The sequence below is a fragment of the Macaca fascicularis genome, chromosome 15 (assembly GCF_037993035.2).
Source record: "Macaca fascicularis isolate 582-1 chromosome 15, T2T-MFA8v1.1".
In the NCBI taxonomy this organism is placed as follows: domain Eukaryota; kingdom Metazoa; phylum Chordata; class Mammalia; order Primates; family Cercopithecidae; genus Macaca; species Macaca fascicularis.
In genome coordinates, this window is record NC_088389.1 from 966,019 (window position 1) to 985,692 (window position 19,674).

General features: G+C 49.9%; 2 long non-coding RNA genes across 5 annotated transcripts in view; one reads left to right on the forward strand and one right to left on the reverse strand.

Moving 5' to 3' along the window:
- The window catches only part of LOC135967302 (uncharacterized), a 103,455-nt gene that overhangs the window by 47,125 nt on the left and 36,656 nt on the right, over nt 1-19,674 (reverse strand). The window lies entirely within an intron of this gene.
- The window catches only part of LOC135967303 (uncharacterized), a 32,133-nt gene continuing 17,212 nt past the window's right edge, over nt 4,754-19,674 (forward strand). For 2 of the 4 annotated variants that reach the window (XR_012424016.1, XR_012424014.1), the window contains exon 1: nt 4,754-6,943. This is a non-coding gene — a long non-coding RNA (uncharacterized lncRNA). Of the gene's footprint in view, nt 6,944-18,349; nt 19,238-19,674 lie in introns of those variants that run through there. The other 2 variants (XR_010581290.1, XR_012424015.1) reach the window with 2 other exon arrangements.

Sequence of the window (19,674 nt, forward strand, 5' to 3'; positions counted from 1 at the left end):
TCCAATAGCAGGACAGCGACGTTGGCATTAGGGCTTTTCGGCAAAGAAAAAAAAAAAAAAAAGACACAAAAGGTAACATGGGCCACCCATTATTTCCTGCCAGTGGAAAGACACCCACAGGCCCCCAGATGCCAACGGCCCCTTGGGAACGAGCTCACGCAGCACTTCAGGTCTTCGCACGAGCAGGCACGTGGTGTCCTCAGTACCCCCGCCTGTGACACACACACCACACTTGACTCCCATACCTGAGGGTCCAGGGGAATGGCGGGAAGTTCTCGGGGGACCGGGCATCCTGTGAGGGCACTGCATGACTATGTACCTCAGAGGGGTCCCCGGGCAGGTGCTCTCTCTCCAAAGGATGAACTGGATCCTGACCACACCCAGATTGCGCTGGCCTCCAAGCCGAGCGCCAACATCTCACATCCAAAGGGATGCACAGATGCCTGCTGCACGTGGAGCCCAAGCCCCTCGCAGAGCTCAGGACGAACCCAGTGTCCAGGCCTGGGGCCGTCACCAGCCAGGAGAGGTGTCCGGGGCACTTCCCAGCGATGGCCACAAGAAGAAACAACTCAGGACAAAGCCAGTGTCCAGCCCCAGGGCCGTCACCAGCCTGGAGAGGCGTCTGGGGCATTTCCCAGCGATGGCCATGGGAAGTAACAACTCAGGCCCATCAGGGGCTTCCTCACTATACGGGTGTTAGAAGTAGAGACAGAGGTTCAGGTCTAGTGGCACAAACAGCGAAGGATCCCATGGAAATGTGGGCGTGGCCCCTCCATCCCAAAAGCCTGCATGGCTACTCCATTCTGCTCCCATCACACACATCCCCACACAGCCAAGCCCCTTCTCCTTTCCCCCACTGGATTCATCAAATCAAACCTCGCTGTCCTTGGAAAATGTACCATTAATTTACTTACTGCCCAGTAAAAAAGCACACTTCCAGTTAACATGACACCCCCGCTACGATAGAACAGCCTTAATTCAGACATGACGCAGAGGAACAGAGCGAGGAGGGGTCGAGGGCCGTCCTGGAATCGGCAGCTGTTTTCTGGGGAAAGTCCCCCTCCCACCCGAGCCCGACACTCGAGCCACACTCTCCCCATGGTGTCTGAAAACTCCATGAAGACAGGGTCACTCTGACCCCTTCACACCCACAACGCCAAAGAGGAGCAGGTGTTCAGGAAAAGTCTCCTGCTAGTGCTGAAGACAGGAATAATCCCTCGTGGTGCCCAGAATGTCAGGAGAAAACAAGGCACCATGTGGACGCCTTCCAGGTGAATTCTGGAATGACTCTGCCGAATGCCAGTCATCCTTTTACAGAACAAAACCAATACCGGAAAACATGTGTCGCCAGCAGAGAGATGGTCCTTTTGATGGCTTACAAACACACCTACGTTACGCTGAATTTATCTCAAGCCACCCTCTCTGTGCTAATGTAAAAAGTCTCCTTTATTAACCAGTAGCCTTTTTCATCTGGTGCTTTATTAACAAGCAAGACGGTCCTGTAACACTCAGGCATTGTTGAAAACGTCAAATGGAAGCCTAGAATCCTCTTCCGTGCAGCTTCACTGCAAAGTATTTTGACGTGAGCCAAATCATGCTATTCCTACATCTCCACAGGAAACTCAAAGCTTCATCAAGGAAACGCAGCATCATTTCTGCTAGGCACAGAAATTGGTGGGGTGGGCATGGGGTTGAGGGAACATTACATAGAAAGCACAACGCGATAATCACCTGTATGAGAGCCACACTGGCCGGCAAGCCCCGGTCGGCTCGGTCTCTACACAGTCACAGACGTGAGGCCTGGAGGGCAGACACCTGGCACTGCTGACTACCCCAAGGTCGTGGCCTCTGCCCCTTCTCTGCTTCTCATCAGCTCCAAGCTTCTGGCAACACCGCCTGCTGCCCCCACTGCCTCATCGACTCTTCGTGAAAAGCAAATGTTGCCAGGATAGCTTATGAGTACATTTGCCAGGAAAGCAGCTCCGATTGACGCTGAAACCCCTTCTCACACCCCTGGCAGCTCCCTTGCCCCCGATGTGTACATGCTTGCAGCTCTGACCTTGCTCAGTGTCCACACAGGCTCTGTCCACTGGAGAGCCAAAGGCAGACTCATTGTTGAGTCAGAAATACACAAAGAGGGTGAAGGTTACAAACTGCCTGCCTGCCCCTCAAAACACAGGTTGAAATCCTCAGCCTCAATGTGATGCTGTCAGGTGGTCTTTGGGAGGTAATGAGTTCCCGAGGCTGGAGACCCTTGAATGGGATTTGTGCCTCAGAAAGGGGCCCAGCAAATCCCTCACCCTCCCATTGTGTCAGGGCCAGAGAGAAGGTGTGTGCCAACCAGGAAAGAGCCCACACCAGAATTCACCCGTGCGGCACCCTGATCCTGCCTTCCAGCCGCTAGAACTGTGAGAAACAAATTCCTGTTGTTCATAAGCCGCTCAGTCAATGGTGTTTCGTTACAGCAGCCTGAGCTGCCTGAGATGACGATGCTCACCGCCCTACAGAAACGGCTACTCCCCTCTCCCAGAAAGAGGGGTTTAATTAAAATCCCTGTCTCTCCTCGCGGCCACCACAGATCTCACTCCCCCACCCTGTAAGCCAGCAATTGTTAGGATTAAAGGAAAATGAGGATCCTTTTAGACCAGCCCCTCCATATCGGTCTGAAGCCTGTAACTTTGCCCAATTCCACGGTGGCCGTGTCACTGCATTGCCCATGTCAGCTCTGTGTCTGCACTGGGTCCCAGGCTCTGCACAGACTCCTCTAGCTGCCCATCAGCACTGCCATTTCCCCTTCTGCTTTGCAGGTTATCCTTCAATATCCAACGCCCACCCCTCTGCAACCCAAGGCCTTCCGATCCAGGCATTCGGGGTGGGCTCAGCCATGTACTGCAGTCCTTGACTCAAGTAACCCAGGCCCAAGGCGTTGGCACCAATGATCTACAGGCTGTGGGGTCTACACAGCTACTCGCTGCCCCAGCCACACCAGGGCCCGGGAGGGGAGGCAGAGGAACCTGTGAAGTTGCCAACAGCCATATGGGAACAGGGGCCCCTGGGATGAGGAGGATGCCATGGAAGGAAATTCAGAGAAAGAAAGAGCCCCAAGGCTGGACGGGTCATGCCCAAAGCCTACACTGCTGAATTTTCCAGGTTTCTGAACTCAATCGCTGACCCACACAGCACATGTTTCCTGAGTGCTGACCCCGCGTGCCATTGGATACGGCAATAAAGTAGGACCCCCACCTCCCCCTTCCCCGACACATACACAGGGCCTCCGTCCTGGCGGGAATTCAGGCCTGGGGGCCCAGTTGGCACCGCGAGCCAAGGAAGGGGGCCATTTCAGACAGATAGTGGGTGCAGCCTTGCCAAAGCCCAGCAGTCACCTGCACTGCCACAGCCAGGCTGAGTCCAGATCAGCCGCACAGAAACCTGACCCTCTCAAGGGCACGCCTGAGCTCATTAGGGACAGACACCGTCTCCTGCTGATCTCCAACACTTTCTCTGCATGTCTAGTTACATATGGACGACGCAGTCTCGGAAGCACAGCTGTGACTCTGGAGACAGATCCCAGGCCTCCCCCTGCTCCTCTCCGTGGTGCCATTGATGGGGAGGGGCCGGTATGGCCGCGAGGTCCCATACCCACAGCCACCATGCCACGGAGACACAGGCCTTCGACGATTATTTCTGCCAAAGAACCCTGCTGCGTCTTGGAGCACACCATGGTGGGCGGGAAGCTCCACCCGGAGAAACAGCGATGCTTCTCCCCAGAGCCAACGGAGGGCACCCCCCACCCTGCATTCAGCAGATTACTTACATTCTGGAAAACATCTGGGTTAATGGGGAACAGTAAAATGAAAAGGTCACGCTAGAAAGTTTAGAAGGTTGTGTGGAGTCTCAGGAGGTCTAAAGATTTCTGAACCAAGACTGCTGAGGGCAACGAGCTTACAGGGAAAGTTTCCACACGGGCCTTCAACAAGCAACGCTCAGCAGGGAGGAGCCACGTTCTGGGCAGAACCTCAGAACAAGAACATCGGACACCACAAAGTCACATCAGAGCCAACAGCAACTGAAATACAGCGCTCTCCTAAGATGTGTGCAGAAAGTCACCACACATTAAGATGGGGGAAGAAAAGGATAAGGTTAGAAACAAATTTGAAATTATTTCTGCATACATAAAATTTCTACATCCACTGGCTTTCTTTCTGGGAGTAACAACTTTTACATGAGATGCACATCCCCGTTGGAAGGAGTTTGGGTTTTCCGTGGGCAGAGTCAAGGGCTCTCCAAGAAATGTGAACCTTTTCTCACTCACTAAGCCGCGTGCCCTGAGGCCGTCCTGGCCTGTCTGAGCCCCTCCCTGGCTCTGCCTCCAGCCAGCTCCTTCCAGCACTCACCCCGCTGCTCCCAGAGCCTGCACTGGCCCAGGATCTCCTCTTCTGCTGCTGTCAATCTTCCACTTTAGGGTAAATAAGTTGGAAACTAGAAAGTTATAAGACCCCTTAGCTTTTTAAAAATTTGTCTTCTCAGAAAACAATACTAATTCTACTTCCATGGTTTAATATGTTGCCCCCATCTGCATGTTCATGGATATGTGTTTTTATATATTTTTTAATCAGTACTTATAAAAGCATGCACTGTTGCTACATTCAGTTCAATTACATTTGATGTAAGAAGTTTTAATTTCAGTGAATTCAGGCACTCAAAATTTAAGCCCTCTGACATCTATTAATCAAATGGGAAAATGACAGGTAGATATTACAAAAATCAAGAGAAGTGTTTAATGTAAATCTTGCACTTTCAAATATTTCCACAAATGTAATGTATACATTAGTACATAACCTTGAGCATTTTCACAACTCTTTGCACTCAAATTCCATTCTTAACTTTTATAGATAAATCGACATCCATATGTGATTTTAAGCAGCTCCAACATCAGCTCTTAAAAACAATCAGAAATGTTGCGGGCAAATCCCACCAAGCAGCAAATAACGGAACTGTACCCAACAACCCAGGTACCTCCCCTGAGGCATCTGGAACTTGAGCATTACAAGCAGCCTTTGGTTTCTGAGGCACCCGAGAGTGGGGACTCCCAACTCCCCAAGTCTAAGAAGGCCTCAGCGATAAGGAAAACTGGTCAAAAAGTCATCCCTGCCGGCTCCCTGTACCACGGGCTCCTCCCTGCCCGCCCTCAGCCACGTGCTTACAAGATCTCACTTCCTCTCTGTCCCGCAAAGCCTGACTCCTGATTCCAGCCCTGCCGCTTACTGGGATGTGGCCATGGACGTCAACTGCACCTGTAAGGCGAGAAGCTGGTCAGGATACAGGATCCTGGCCATCCTGGCAGTGCTCTAGCTGATACTGTAACTTGGTAGTGAGTTACTTAATGCAAAGGTTTAACTTTGAAAAATTTAGATACGTGTATTCTAAAAGGGAAATTCTGAACGTAGAACACAGGCCACACCCTCACACTGATGTTGTCTGGCCAGCACTTTTTTGTTTGCCTTTTCAATAGACGTTTTTAAAAGCAGTTTTCGGTTCATAGCAAAATCAAGAGGAAAGTACAGAGAGTCCTCACATATCCTTTCCCAGCACAGGCACAGCCTCCATCATTCTCCTGCCCTCACCAGACCCGCATCAACACGGCACCACCACCCACAGTCCACAGCTCACACGAGGACTCGGCCTGCTGCTGCTCACTCTGTGGGTTTCACAGACGTGGAACGGCATGGATCCCCCATGAAAGCCCCACCTGGAGTTGCTGCCCCACCCTTCACACCCCCTATGCTCCTCTCATTCATCTCTCCCCTCCCCAACCCCCTGACAGCCGCTGATTGTTTTAGTTTCCACAGCTTTGCCTTTTCCAGACTGTGCTGTGGTTGGACTCAGACAGCAGGCAGCCTTTCCAGATTGGAGTCTCACTTAGCAACATGCGTTTATGATCCTTCTGTGTCTTTTCATGGCTTAGGGGTCCAGTTCTTTTTAGTGCTGAATAATATCCCAGTATCTGACATACCACAGTTTATCCATTCACCTACTGAAGGGCATCTCGGTTGCTTTCTAGTTTTGGCAATTATAAAGCTGCTGTCAATGTCTGTGTGCACATTTCCGCATGGAAGTAAACTTTCAGCTCCTCCGAGTAAACGTCCAGGACTGTGATTGCTCCTGTGGTCGGAGAGCTTAGTTCCAAGGAAAACCGCCATGCTGCCTCCCACAGGAGCTGCCCCACTTCCCCCAGCGATGAGTGAGGGTCCTGATGCCCACACACCCACCAGCACGCGGCAGTGTCGGAGTTCGTGTTTTGGCCAGGCCGATGGGTGCACAGTGACGCCTCACCCTATGACATAAGACGCGGGCCATCTTTCCACGTGTAGATTTGCCATCTGTGTATCTTCTTTGTTGGGGTATCTGTCCAGGTCTTTGGTCCATTTTTAATCAGGTTGTTCATTTTCTTGTTGAGTTTTGAGAGTTCCTTGCACGGTTTGGATAACAGCCTTTCTCAGATGAGTCTTTTACAGATGCGTTCTCCCCGTCTGTGGCCTCCCCTCTCATGCTCCTGAGACACTGTTTTTTATTTTAAAAAACACTTCTGACAGAAGATGGACCTCCCAGCCCACCACGGTTCTCAGTTTGGCTGTGGTCACCACCCTCCCAGCCATGGTTCCCACCTTTTCACGATCTGCTGGTCCTATGGGCATCAACCCATACCAAGTCCCTAACATATCTCCAATGACTGCAACGTCAAAGCCGGCAGTTTGCAGGTAGGAAGGAGCTGATGGAGGCCGGAGCAGAATGTGAAGGCCAGCGGATTCATCTCTCGGGGACCGGCAGGCCTCTCAAATATCCCCCTGGGTCACCTCCCAAATGAAGTACCTGCTTTGGCCGCGAGCAGGAAGCAGGACCTGGCCCAGATCTCAGCATATTTGACCTGGCACGGCATTTACAGGTGAGCCTCCATAACCGGAAACTCGACTCTCTGGGGAGAATGCATTTTCATTATCAAGGCTTTTAGACTTTTAATTAAGAAACCAAAGAGCAGTGACTGGAGTGAGGATGCAGGGACTCTGGGTGACCCACACGCTCGTTTCCACCTGGCACGAAGGACCCTGGAGTGAGGGTGCAGTGCCTGCTCTGAGTCACCAGCACACTCATCATTTCTACATAAAGAACCCTGTGAGCCTGTCCCAGGACTTTTTAGCCTAGACCTAAAAATTCAGAGCTCAGGAAACCTTCATCATTTTAGGAACCTGAGGGGTGGGCCAGGGGGATCTCACAGAGTGTGGTGCTGTCTATGGGGTCAGCAAAGTACAGCTGGGGCTTCCCGCAAGCACTTCAGGGAGGCCGTGCACTGGCCCGAGGCTGGTTCCGCCTCCTATCCTCGGTTCTCATGCCCAGCCGTGAGGGGAGCCCCCCGCTTCAGGAGCGGTCCCTGGCTCCAGGCCCTAACGTCCATGTCCAGGACCCTGGTAGGGCAGCTTCTACCCCAGGGAGGCTGGGACTGGAGACAGCCTGGAGCTCTAGGCAATCCTGGCAACCACATGTTTCCCGAAGTGGCTGCAGACAAACTCCTGCTTCCAAAACCTGGCACGGGCTGTGTGAGGCCTGGAACGCGGGAGGCGCGTTTCGCAGGGTCCCTGCTCACATACAAAAGCAAGGCTAAGAGCAGATAAATTATTTAATTACCCTCTCATGGTTATCAAGTCAAGTCATAGTCTCTTAGACCTATGTGTGACTAGAAGTATACACATTATGGAAGTGTATATAAATGTGAATACAGATATGCTTATTTTCCTTTTATATACCTTACATATATGTGTATACGTGCATATGTATAAAACATGGAAGAAAAAACCATACTTAAGATTTCAAATCTCACTCACAAAGATCTCAGAAGCAAATTATTATTCTTTAACAAAGATGTAACATTTTACATTCTTACAAACAAAACGTTCTCTATTAGCATTTTATTTTAAAAACTAAGAATGCATTGCACTCTCTGTTTCAATTTTTAACTCAGCTCACAAAGGCCCCTGTACAAAGACCTCCGTGCCACCGCAAGGATGGCGGTGGTCACACCTGTGTCCATTTATCCTCTCTACATCTAGCTCCTCTCCCTGAGGCAACAGCACCTCCGAAGTCACAGCCTGGCCTCCCATCTCTCCCCCGTCCCGGGCTTTTTGGCATGTTGCTCTGCTGCACACACTTCAGCAAATACTGCTGATTAGCCAGAATCACACAGAAATCTCTTAACCTTGATTCTGGCTGCTTTTGTAATTTGTAATATCTGTACTTCTGGTGTGATTTGAGAAACAACAAATTTTAAAATTAGAGAAGATGTGGTTTTTATTCTCTCCTTTCTACTTGCAACCTTGAAAATTCAAGTAGCAGCAAGGGTTTGTTGAAAGTAACTTCCACCAAATAGAACCTATTACAAAGGTACTACAGGGTGTCAAATAACCACATAGATGTAAAATAGAGATGCAGACACAGATATAAAATCCAATGGTTAAACCAAATTGAGAAATGCTTGCCAGTTTGATAGGACTTCTAAAACTTGACATAAATGTTGGCTGAGGGATACAAGATGCTATGAGATGAGTGAGATGCTTGGCCTAGAACCACAGGCTCTCTCCTCTTTACAGCAGAAAATCCATAAGGAAGTCAAATCTGAAAGAACCAGGTACCATTGAATGGCATACTCAGCCATCCTTCCCTATTCCTGGGCCAGCTGCGGTGAGTGCAGCCAGTCGTTCACCAACATCCATCATCCATCCTCCAGGCCATGGCTACACTTTACTCCCAGGCTCCCTGTCATTATGTAGATTAGGTAAATCAGGGCCACTCTCACCTTAAGCCTCCCCTGCCAGCATGGCAATCGCCCAGTCCCAACCACAGCAAGGACAGCCATGTCCCTGGGAATGCAGAGCAGGGGTCGGGAAGAAACCTGGATCTCTGAATACCTCATGGAGCAGTCACCAGCCTGGAACATCCTCCCTGACGGCTTTGCAAGAGAGAAGAACTCCTTGGTTCCTCAAGCTACAATACTGCAGAGTCTCAGGTCACAGCATCCTTATCTACCCTCGTCAGGAACCGTTCATGCTCATCAAGACATGAGAACAAAACTGCAGTGGCACAGTCACACTCGACACAGACCACCTGCTACTCACATTCATCGTATTAACACCAAAAGGCCACCTTGGTGGATATCCTGGATGTGGACACTCGGCGGCTTTTTGCTGGAGACGCGCTTTGTGCATTTATCGCACGACCATCTTGACCTCAGGAGGAGCTGTGCAGATGGCAGCTGTGCACGTCACAGGGAGTCTCACTTGCTGGACTCTCAGCCAGCGCCCACTATCAGTGCCCGCAGAGTCCTCTCCTCCGGGAGCACGTGCTTGGACGCCACAGTGGCCTGTGGATCCACACAACAGCACTGTGTGCCCCAGGAGCTTAGAAAGTACCACTGCATCAATGCCTCCACAGGTGAGGCCGGGGGCAGAAGCCAACCTCAAGCAGTTACGGTCCTCCGTGGGGCTGGCGTCCAGGCAGGAAGGCGGCTCAGCGGCTCTCCTCTCACTGTGGAACTTCCTAGGTCCCCACATGAACAGAACCTAAATAACACGCAACAAACAACAGGAACGAGAACACGACCAACAGCTTCTGAGATGAGCAAGCTGGGCTGATCATGAGACACCTGACGGGGACGGTGCCGGAGACCCTCCCAGTAACCTGTGTGGACAGCGCTGCCAGCATCTCCCTAAAACCAGCCCAAGTCAAGTTAGACTTGAGGCTTTCCAGGAGTGGATAGATCCCTTCAATCCCACAGTCTGAACCTTCCAGGCCGTGTCTCATGGCCCTCATCTCACATATGGGAACCCGGACGCTGCACCACAGACGTGGCCCCAAGCCCTCGTTCCTTCTTCAACACCACACACCAGTACAGTGAACACTTAGGATCTGGGCATTCACATAAAATACTGCTTAACTAAAACTTCTGATTTAGAATATGTTTAATTCCTACTCACAGAGCTGAAAGTGTTCTGTCCTAGGAGGCGGTAGCTGTAACTAAGCATGAGAGAAGAAGGGATCAGAGTGGTGCCAAGTATTAAATATTCCTCTAAATCTATTCACCAGGTTGCCATGCTATTGTCACCTGCTTCATTTTCTGTCCTTAAAAGACAAAATAGTTACTTTTCAAAATAGACAACCTGTTTTACTGATGCTTAGCTATAAAGTGGCGAGCTACGTATCCAAAAGGGAGATATGGGAAAACAGAAAATGTCCACAAGCGATCGGGGTTGGGGGGCAGTTGCAGCAGCACCTGGCTCTGTTGCGTTGTGAGCCAGCCACGTGGGCTGGACAGCTCACTTAGCCACTGAAATTACATCATCTAAGATTTTGTTTCAGTTACTTTGATAAATTCTCCCTCTTGCTATGAAGAGTAAGGTTTGTTTTTTTTGTTTTTGTTTTTGTTTTTTTTGACTTGGAGTCTCGCTATGTCACCCAGTCCAGAGTGCAGTATTACAATCACGGCTCATCGCGGCCTTGACCTTCTGCCTCAAGCAATCCTCCCGCCTCAACCTTCCAAGTAGTTGGGACCCAAAGGCGAGTTTGATTTCTTTGCTAACGAATTCCTAATTCACCTCGCAGTGGGCCTGTCAAGGCCATATGCCCGGACATCCACCTTGCCGACCGTCCATGTGGTCTCTAAGGTGGATGCACTCCGGTTGCCTGGGCTCTGCACGCGATACTGAGTCTCCAAGTCTGCCGCTGTATAAGGGACTGACAGCCCCAAGCGTCTCGACGCGCCACCTTGAGCCGGGCTTTATTCCACAGGGCGACTCTGCTTCCCGTGATGAGATGCAGCACGTGAGCACAGATCAAAGGGTATCAGCAACTAACCCATTCCCCTGGTACTAAGCAGAGGACCAAGAGTTTAGTTCCTTACTTATTTGCTACGGGCTTGATTCAAAGCAGCTTTCTGGGATCCTGGGGACAAACATCTCCAACTGGTGAGAATTCTGGCTTTAGTAACGGAAGGATCACCTAAAGCCCATTTTGTAACTGCTGTTCTCATCAGAACTTGAGGCCAAAGCGAAAAATAAAAGGGGGAGGCTAAGATCGTGACACCCCAGTTTGCACAAGGCCAACCAACCTGCTTGAGGGGGTAAAAGGAATAGGATTTTTAAACTGCTGAGTTTTAAAAACGTGGCTGTAGGCTGGGCGCACTGGCTCACGTCTATAAGCCCAGCACTTTGGGAGGCCGAGGTGGGAGGATTGCTTGAGGCCAGTAGTTCAAGACTGGCTTGAGTAACACAGCAATACCCTATCTCTTTAAAAAGAAAAAAAAAGTTATTAAAATAGTAATAAAAAGGTTAATACAATAAATTACTATGTCAACATGGCACCCCCTGCTGTCAGGCGAGGTGCAATCTCTGTGGCTGTGAGGTCCGGAGAGAAATGTAACCGGCATCATAGGGAAGGTGGACCCCAAAGCCCCACAACATTACTCCTGTACAGTGTGTTAACCAGCATGAAGTCTCCTCCACAATCAGAAGCCTGGTGTAGAGGAACGCTGCCCACTGGACCTGGGTGGACTCCAGATGCCGGTCGACCAGACAGCCCCACCCTGGGACCCTGCCGGCAGCCCCGACTGGACAGAATGGCCTCATGAGTGTCCTTTCCTGCCACAGGCTGCAGACCCTGAGCCAGTCCTGGCTGTGACTGAGGCTGCGCATAAACGTCTGCGCCCAACAGCTCACCTTTGTACATGACACGCCCAGTCCACCTCATTTCAAATGTTACACTTGCCCCAAGGCGAACATGGATGTTACAGGTTAACTCACTGCATGTGTGCTAGACTTTCCCTGTAAGTGTTCAGACATTGTACGAACCGGATGAACAAACCCCACTTTCCCTGTAAACGTTCAGACATTCCTTGAGCCCGATGAACACACACAGCCAACAAACCCCGGAACGTGTAATGCCGCGGCCTCCTCCCCTCCTGAGGGGCGTGTGCTTACAGCTCCCCCAAGACCACATTTCCCAAAGCACAGAGTGTTACTCTGAAAATAAAACCTCCTTTTTCCTTCCTCTGTACATCTCGTGGTCGTGTTAACAACTATTGCTACAAATGCAGAGAAACGGGGTATCATCCGTGCTGGTCACCGAATTCCTAGCACCAAAGCTTCAAGGCCCCCCAGTCTGAAGGAAGCTTCTATCACCCTAAAGCCAACTCTGGAGACGAAGGCCAAGCTGGGGAAAGGCTGTGTCTCTGCAAATCCACGCCACGGGGCCCTCTGCAGTTGTGTGTAAGGAACTCTTGGTCTGTCCTGGGGTTTGGGGAAATCAGGATGCAAGCAGATACCGTACGCTCTGCCACGGGACCGTGAAGTCTGCGGAACCTCAGAGGAACACGGAGACAAACGGTGGCACGATTCTCACAGGCCGAGCCTCGATGGGCGCCCGTGTCAAGAACACAGACACGCCGGGAGGGGCAGCCGATGCAGGCAACGCCTGCAACTCCAGCAAGCAACAGCGTCTGAGTGTGGGGGTCTCTGGCCAGGCTCCACCACAACTGCCATATTCTGTGACAAAATGTTAAAAATAGGTTTTAACTAGTTATAACTCTAACTTGTTTTACACATAAACAGAACACAGGGTACCAACAGGCTCCAAAATACTTTGCCTAGAACCAAGTCTAGAATGCAGATGGATGCTGCTCCGAGTGTGAGGAGTCCCCTTGTAGTGCCATAAATCCTAGATCTAGGTGACTAAGTGCTCTTCCTAAACCAGACGGCACCATGAGGCTCTGAGGGCACCCTCTGTCCCCAGGCCAGTCCATCAGGCCCTGCAGAAGCTTCTAGAGTAAGAGCCTGTGGATTTGTATTGGACGGATGTAAACCAGGCAAAGTCACAGGGGCTCGTCCTGGAAGCCTATCCATTTACCCACTCATGCCGTGGAGAGCCCTGCCCCCAACTCCACACCCGCAATCACGCTCAACCACAAGAACTGGCTTCTAAGCCCTCAAGCTACTCCCTCTCGACCCCAGACAGACGCTTCTCAAACCATGAGACCCAGAGTAGTCTTAACAGGTGGTCCCAGCAGAACTGGCCACTGCATTAATTGATATTTTGTGTGTGGGGGGGTGGTTGTTCTTCTGCCACTCAGGCACAGTGCACCATAAGTACAGTGGTGCTATCATGGTTCACTGCAGCCTCAACCTGCCAGGCTTGGGTCATCCTCCAGCCTTAGCTTCCCGAGTAGCTGGGACCACAGGTGTACATCACCTGTCCTATTTAATTTTTTGTAGAGTCAGGGTCTTGCTATGTTGCCCAGGCTGGTCTGGAATTCCTGGGCTCAAAAGTGAACTGCCCAACTCAGCCTCCCAAGGTGCTGGGATGACAGGTGTGAGCCACTATGCCCAGCCTAGAATTGGTTTTTCTTAAACCTGAGTTTGACACATGAACCCCACTTACATAGATATCAGCACACTCTCACAGCTCGAGAGTTTTCCTGAATCTCGATTCTGTCCGTTCAAGGTCAATATCTAAGAAAGAGTCAGAACTGACCCTCCCTCCGTGAAGCCTAAGAGCAAATGCAGCAGCATCTCAGTGTATGAGGAGACAAAGTAAGAAGGGTGGAAAATACACACTGAAATTCTAGTGCTAGAATCATAATCACCAACACTTTAAGAGGGAATCTGCTTTCCAAAATATGTAGCTGCTGGATTAACTTCAAAGTCACCAGATTCCACAGGCAGTAGCTCACAGGGGCACAGCTTTCTAAGGCCGCACAGCCCGGGACAGCGTAACAGCCTCAGGGCAAAGCAAACTAAACAAAGGCTTGGTTCTCTCAAGGACGAAGGTGCTCAAGTGTTTCCAGATATTCTTCTTCTTCTAAGTAAGTTAGATGCCTCCTACAACACTGTTTAGAGTGCCAGTGTATTCAGAAACATGAAGTTGAAAATACATCTCAGGACCCCAAAATCACTAAGGTAAAGGGACGTCAAGGTGAGGAAGAGCTTAGACCAAACCTGCCTCCCATGCTCTTCCTAACAGAGACAGCTACTGGGGGTGGGGGGAAAAGCCACGTACCTCCCTCACAACCGATCCACAAGGAAATTCCTCATGGACAGAGGACAGAACTCAAAGTCACCATCTGCACACGGAGATAAATGCGGATCTGACTGCTTCCTCTGGAAAGATGCACCAGAAATGCATTTGTCTGATCTACCTGTGACCTGGAAATCCCTCCCCGCTTCGAGCCGTCCATCCTTCCTAGACTGAACCAACGTACGTCTCACATGTATTGATGTCTCACGTCTCCCTAAAATGTGTAAGACCAAGTTGTGCCCCAAACACCTTGGACACATGTCCAGGACCTCCTGAGGCTGCCGCAGTGTGTCCTCAACCCCTCCTAAGGCTGTGTCTATAACCTTGGGAAAATGAACTCTCTATGGATCGAGGACTGTCGCAGAGATCCTTCTGGTTTACAGGAAGCATTCTCTCCTGCGAGTATATCAATGAAATCATGTGGAATTACAAAATGCCACTTTAGTAAAAGCCAAAGGAATTAGGGTTCTATGTGCTTCAAAAAAAAAAAAAAAGTAACGTTCTATTTGTCAATGGACCATGAAGCCCACACCCCCTTTTGCAGTGAAGATGTCAAATGGGACGAGAGGCCCCTCCTGAGGATGCTACCCTCTGACCCCACTTCCCAGAGTCCAGTTTCCTGCTGCTCAGGGAACAGCAACCCCAGCTTCACGGGGCTCAGGCCTCCAAACCCAACTCCCACCCATGCTGGAGAATCACCCCAGGGACTAGCTAAGTGGCAGGTGCAACTCTCACCTCACCCCCTTAAAGGGGAAAAGGCACCTTCCCGCTCCTCTTCCTGCTGGTGGGAACAGGGGCAGGAGCTGGAGGATCAGGAGTCGGGCGGCAGAACGGAAGCAGCCTGGGTCCCTGCTAGTCAGAGTTGGCAAATGCCAACCATCCCCGACATTCACTTTGCAAATAAATCCTTCTCTTTTGTCAGGTCCCTGGTTATAAGTTTGCACCCATAACTTAAAAAGAAAAAAAAAACTCAGATTAAAAAATCGGTGTTTGGCTGACAATATTTCAATTATCTTGGGGCCTTGGGTCAAATGATGGCAAAACAGGAAACTGAACGCTGTTATTCAGGAAACTACCTTCCAGCGCCGTCTACCCTCCCAGGCTGTCACCTTATGGTTGTTTGTCTGCTAGATGATTAACAAAACTGTTCTGAAAACCTAGGTGTACAGAACAGACAAGAAGTCAGCTTGGGTTGAGGGGAAGCAGGATAAGACCCCCTTCCCTGCAGGATGGTGGAAGAGAAGGAACCTTCAGCACCTGGGTTTTCAGGATGCTGGATCTCTGAGAGCATCTCTCACAGCTCAAGTACAGCCAGACCCTCCTCTGACACAGCCTGTTCAGGCGAAGGTGGGCACCTGCCCTAGAGACCCACAGCCCTGTGCGGGGCTCAGCTGGAGCTGAACTTGCCTCCCTTGGTAAGAGTCAGGGCCAGGGGTGGGGAGAGGAGAGAAGCAGCAGGCCTGAGGGCCACTGTGGAAACTCCATGCCACGGTAACTCTCGTCTGATGTGCTCCGGCCAAAGCCACGCTTCTCGGAGGGAGTTTCCCTTCACACATCCGGAAATCATCAACATCTAGTCTCCCCACAGAACAAATCCTTCCCTAGGAGGCAGACGCTTGGCTGTAACACGGGGTAATGAGGGGCGCGCCTTCGTGCCCACTCTGTAGTGTTTCCTGTTACCTATTTTACCTTAAGCTACAAATGATTCCCGTTTACACGGGACACAGTGACACAGACAGCAAAGCACATGAGATTCAGTGTGATCCCACACCCGTCACTGCTGACCTCAAGTGCTTTGTTCGTTTTGCTTCTAGAGTTTGTATTCTCTCCCGGGGTTCCAGGCCTGTGGATTCAACCAACCATAGATCAACATATTTTTTAATGTGTTTGTACTAAGCATTCAGACTTTATTATTCATTAAACAACTACTCGCATGGAATGTCCATGGTATAGCTGTTACGAGCAACCCTGACATGACTATCTGCAGGAGGATGTGCATATGTCATATGCAAACACGATGCCATTTTATTGCAGGGACCTCAACGCCCAAAGACCTTGGATTCCATAGGCAGTCCTGCAGCCCACCCCCATGGGCACTGTGGAATGGCTATAATAGAAAATATGGAGGTTTTAAACAGTTATGTACTAAATCTAATCTTTTGTTAAGAAATTAATGTGTATCACTTGTATTATTTGGAAGTCCTTCCTGGCCCAGAGACTTGACATGTTCTTATCTTTTTGTCCACGGATCTAGCCATTCCAGTAAGCTTGTTGAACACAAATCAATTTTACAATTAAATTCTTACAAGAATCACACTCAATCTGTAAGCTGCTTTGGTTTTTAAAGTGAAATAACCAATAGTTTTGCCAACCTGCTATATCATAGAATAACAGGATAAAGCAGCCCCATGGCATGCAAAAACATGGGGTTTCAAAGCTAACCAGTATAAAACACGTTACAAACCCCTAAATATGAAAACGTTTTACACCAAAACAGATATTCCAGAAAAAAACAAGATGTTCAAAAAAGCCCTTTGCAGAACAGCACTTTCCCCTTCATTTTTCACACGGTTTCCTGAAGCTTGTGTTTGGTGATGACCATGAACCAGAAGTAGCGTCCGCTGCAACTACTGTTACGGCAACACAGAATATTAAGGGGGAAAAAAAAAAAAAAAAAGGCCGGGCGCGGTGGCTCAAGCCTGTAATCCCAGCACTTTGGGAGGCCAAGACGGGCGGATCACGAGGTCAGGAGATCGAGACCATCCTGGCTAACACGGTGAAACCCCATCTCTACTAAAAAATACAAAAAAAAAAACCAAAAAAACCTAACCGGGCGAGGTGGCGGGCGCCTGTAGTCCCAGCTACTCGGGAGGCTGAGGCAGGAGAATGGCGTAAACCCAGGAGGCGGAGCTTGCAGTGAGCTGAGATCCGGCCACTGCACCCCAGCCTGGGCGACAGAGCGAGACTCCCTCTCAAAAAAAAAAAAAAAAAAAGGACACAGCATATTTCCTATTGATGAGAACAGGTAGAGTGTTATAAAATGAGTGTGTCCTAAAGTCAACAATGTTCAAATTCTAGGTCTCCCACAGACACTAGACGGTAACCGCCAAAGCTTATGTACCTGGCAACGTTCAAGGAGACCAAGTTCAGAGCTGTCACAATGCAGCACCATCCTCACGCGATTATCTCAGGCAGGTTTGAGGGCAAGTGCCCCCGTCACAGTGGGAAAGCTGCCCAGCCCAGCACTTCCTGAGATCACAGACCTTCGCCTTCCCACGTCTTCAATAGTTCCTTTACACCGGGAACCACACAACAAAACCTAAAACACTTCCTCAAATCTCAAGACAGTCTTTAGAGCTCTTTTCCTTGCCCCTTCTCTTACTGAAAAAGCTTATTTTGTAAGCAACCTGTAGTGCTTACCAGAGCTGGGGCGGGAGGAGAGCTAGTGTTTGGTAGACCGAGTTTCAAGCGTGGGGAGACCAGAAAGTTCTGGAGATGGATGGCGGTGATCGCAGCACGACAGTGTGAACACACTTAATGCCACAAAACCATACACTTAAAAATAGAGTGCTGTGTAACTTTACCACAATCAAAAAACTGAGAAAAGTCATCTATAATTACTGTCTCCAATATCTTCCATCCTGTAAGTTACATTTGCTTTCGGCAATCCTCAGAGCAATCATGAAAAACTAATACCCTGTCGTCTCTGAAACGCAAAGTCATTCAAGGGCTTTGGTTATAGGAAAGTAGCTGGAAAGCAAAGCGTCCGTTAGGCACAGCAGCCGTGATAGGACAAACACACGGTAGGAAGGTGGTGGTCATGCTACACACAGATGGGAAGGGTGTGGGGAGCCACAACACCTGATGCTTGGGAGGCACCTGGGCAGGAGCTGAGAATGTACCAAACACGTTCGATCATGCAACATTCACGGACCCCGAGTCCAGCCACCACCGCTGACATCCACTGTGGCTGGGGTGTCCTCCCAGCCTGTGATGGCTCGCTCCTTCGGTTAACTGCCTTGAATCTACTGGTTCCTCTCCTCATGGGCCTCTTTCCTGTCGTCTTCCTGTCATTTTTCTGTCAGCAAACACATTTCCTGTCATTTTCCTGAACTGACATGACATTTCCTGTCATTTTCCTGAACTGACATGACATTTCCTGTCATTTTCCTGAACTGACATGTCATTTCCTGTCATTTTCCTGTCAGCAAGCACATGCGTCCAGCCTGACCTTGTTGATGTGCTCTAGCGGCCCTGGACTCGAGCCGCACTGTTCCATCAGTGTGGCATTCGCGAGTTACCTCCTGGGAAATGCCAGGTGATGGTAACATCAACCAGGAGGCACAGCTGAGAAGCAGAACGCATGGTGCAGTGCCCAGAACGTCACGTCCTTGAACAGACGCTCCGTATCTTCTCCTCTCCTGCCAGAGCTTCACTGTAGGAAGGCGGCCATTCCTCCAGTGCTGCTACTTCCAACACCGGGGAAAGCAAGCTTCAGAAATGAACGGTGTCAAAGAGGGAGGACCCACCAGCAGGGCTACCGGCAGCCAGACAACCGCAGCCCCAGCATTCCCCAGCCACCATGACTGACAGCCCAGGCTCCAGAAATGCACGGCTTCAACCTTAGGAGTAAAAACCCTCCCAATCCAACTATTATTTTCAACAATGGGATTGAGGAATGAGGTGTTCTAACCCTGCCTCTCTCGACAGCACAGATCATCAGATCCCAGTTCTTATAGGATTGGGGAGTGGGGTGGGGTGGGGTGGGGTGGTTCCTAACCCTGCCCGCCTTCATAGAAAAGAACTTGGATATGATGACCTGTGCTAGATTAGCACTTTGCTTCTGCCATATGCAGTCATCCTCAGCACCAGGAAAAGTCAGAATCGTTGAGTGATGACACCAATACCAACACACGCCGTTCTGCGGCTCTGGTAACTGGCTGCACAGATACAACCCGATAGTGGTGAGGTCTAAAGACATCACCAGTCTTCCCAAGGATTGTGTTCCTGAATATTTTGCGTTTGGAATAACGGTCTTCTTTGCCAGGGCTGAGCCATGCTTCCCTCTCGCCTGTCCTCTGCCTTCACCAGCTTCGTGTGCGCTTCCGGACAAGTGTTTGTGCAGGTGCTATCACTTATTTCCACAGCGAGAATATACACAGACACCACACAGAAATGGGCAACCCCGTTAGGAGCTGTGCAGGGAGATCTAACTCATCCCATGTGCCAAATTCCTGTTGCCATGGAAATTAAAACTAACTAAACTAACGTTGCTATGATCTCATCTCTTACTGTACCACTAAAGATCATCTGGGTAAGAGGAATGTGCCTCTGCATAGCATTCAGCTCACATTTACATGTCGGTTTTTCCTGAATATGGTTATGTGAGATAGAAATCAGTAAGATGGGGTGTAACATACAGTATAGGATCGTTGTGTCTCCTAGCCTCAAACACTTCAAGATCCTCAGAAAATGAAGTTTAACTCTGGGGACGTGAGTTACATAGTAACTTGTTTTGGATACTATCATATCAACACCAAATAACTTCTTGAATTCCTTTTT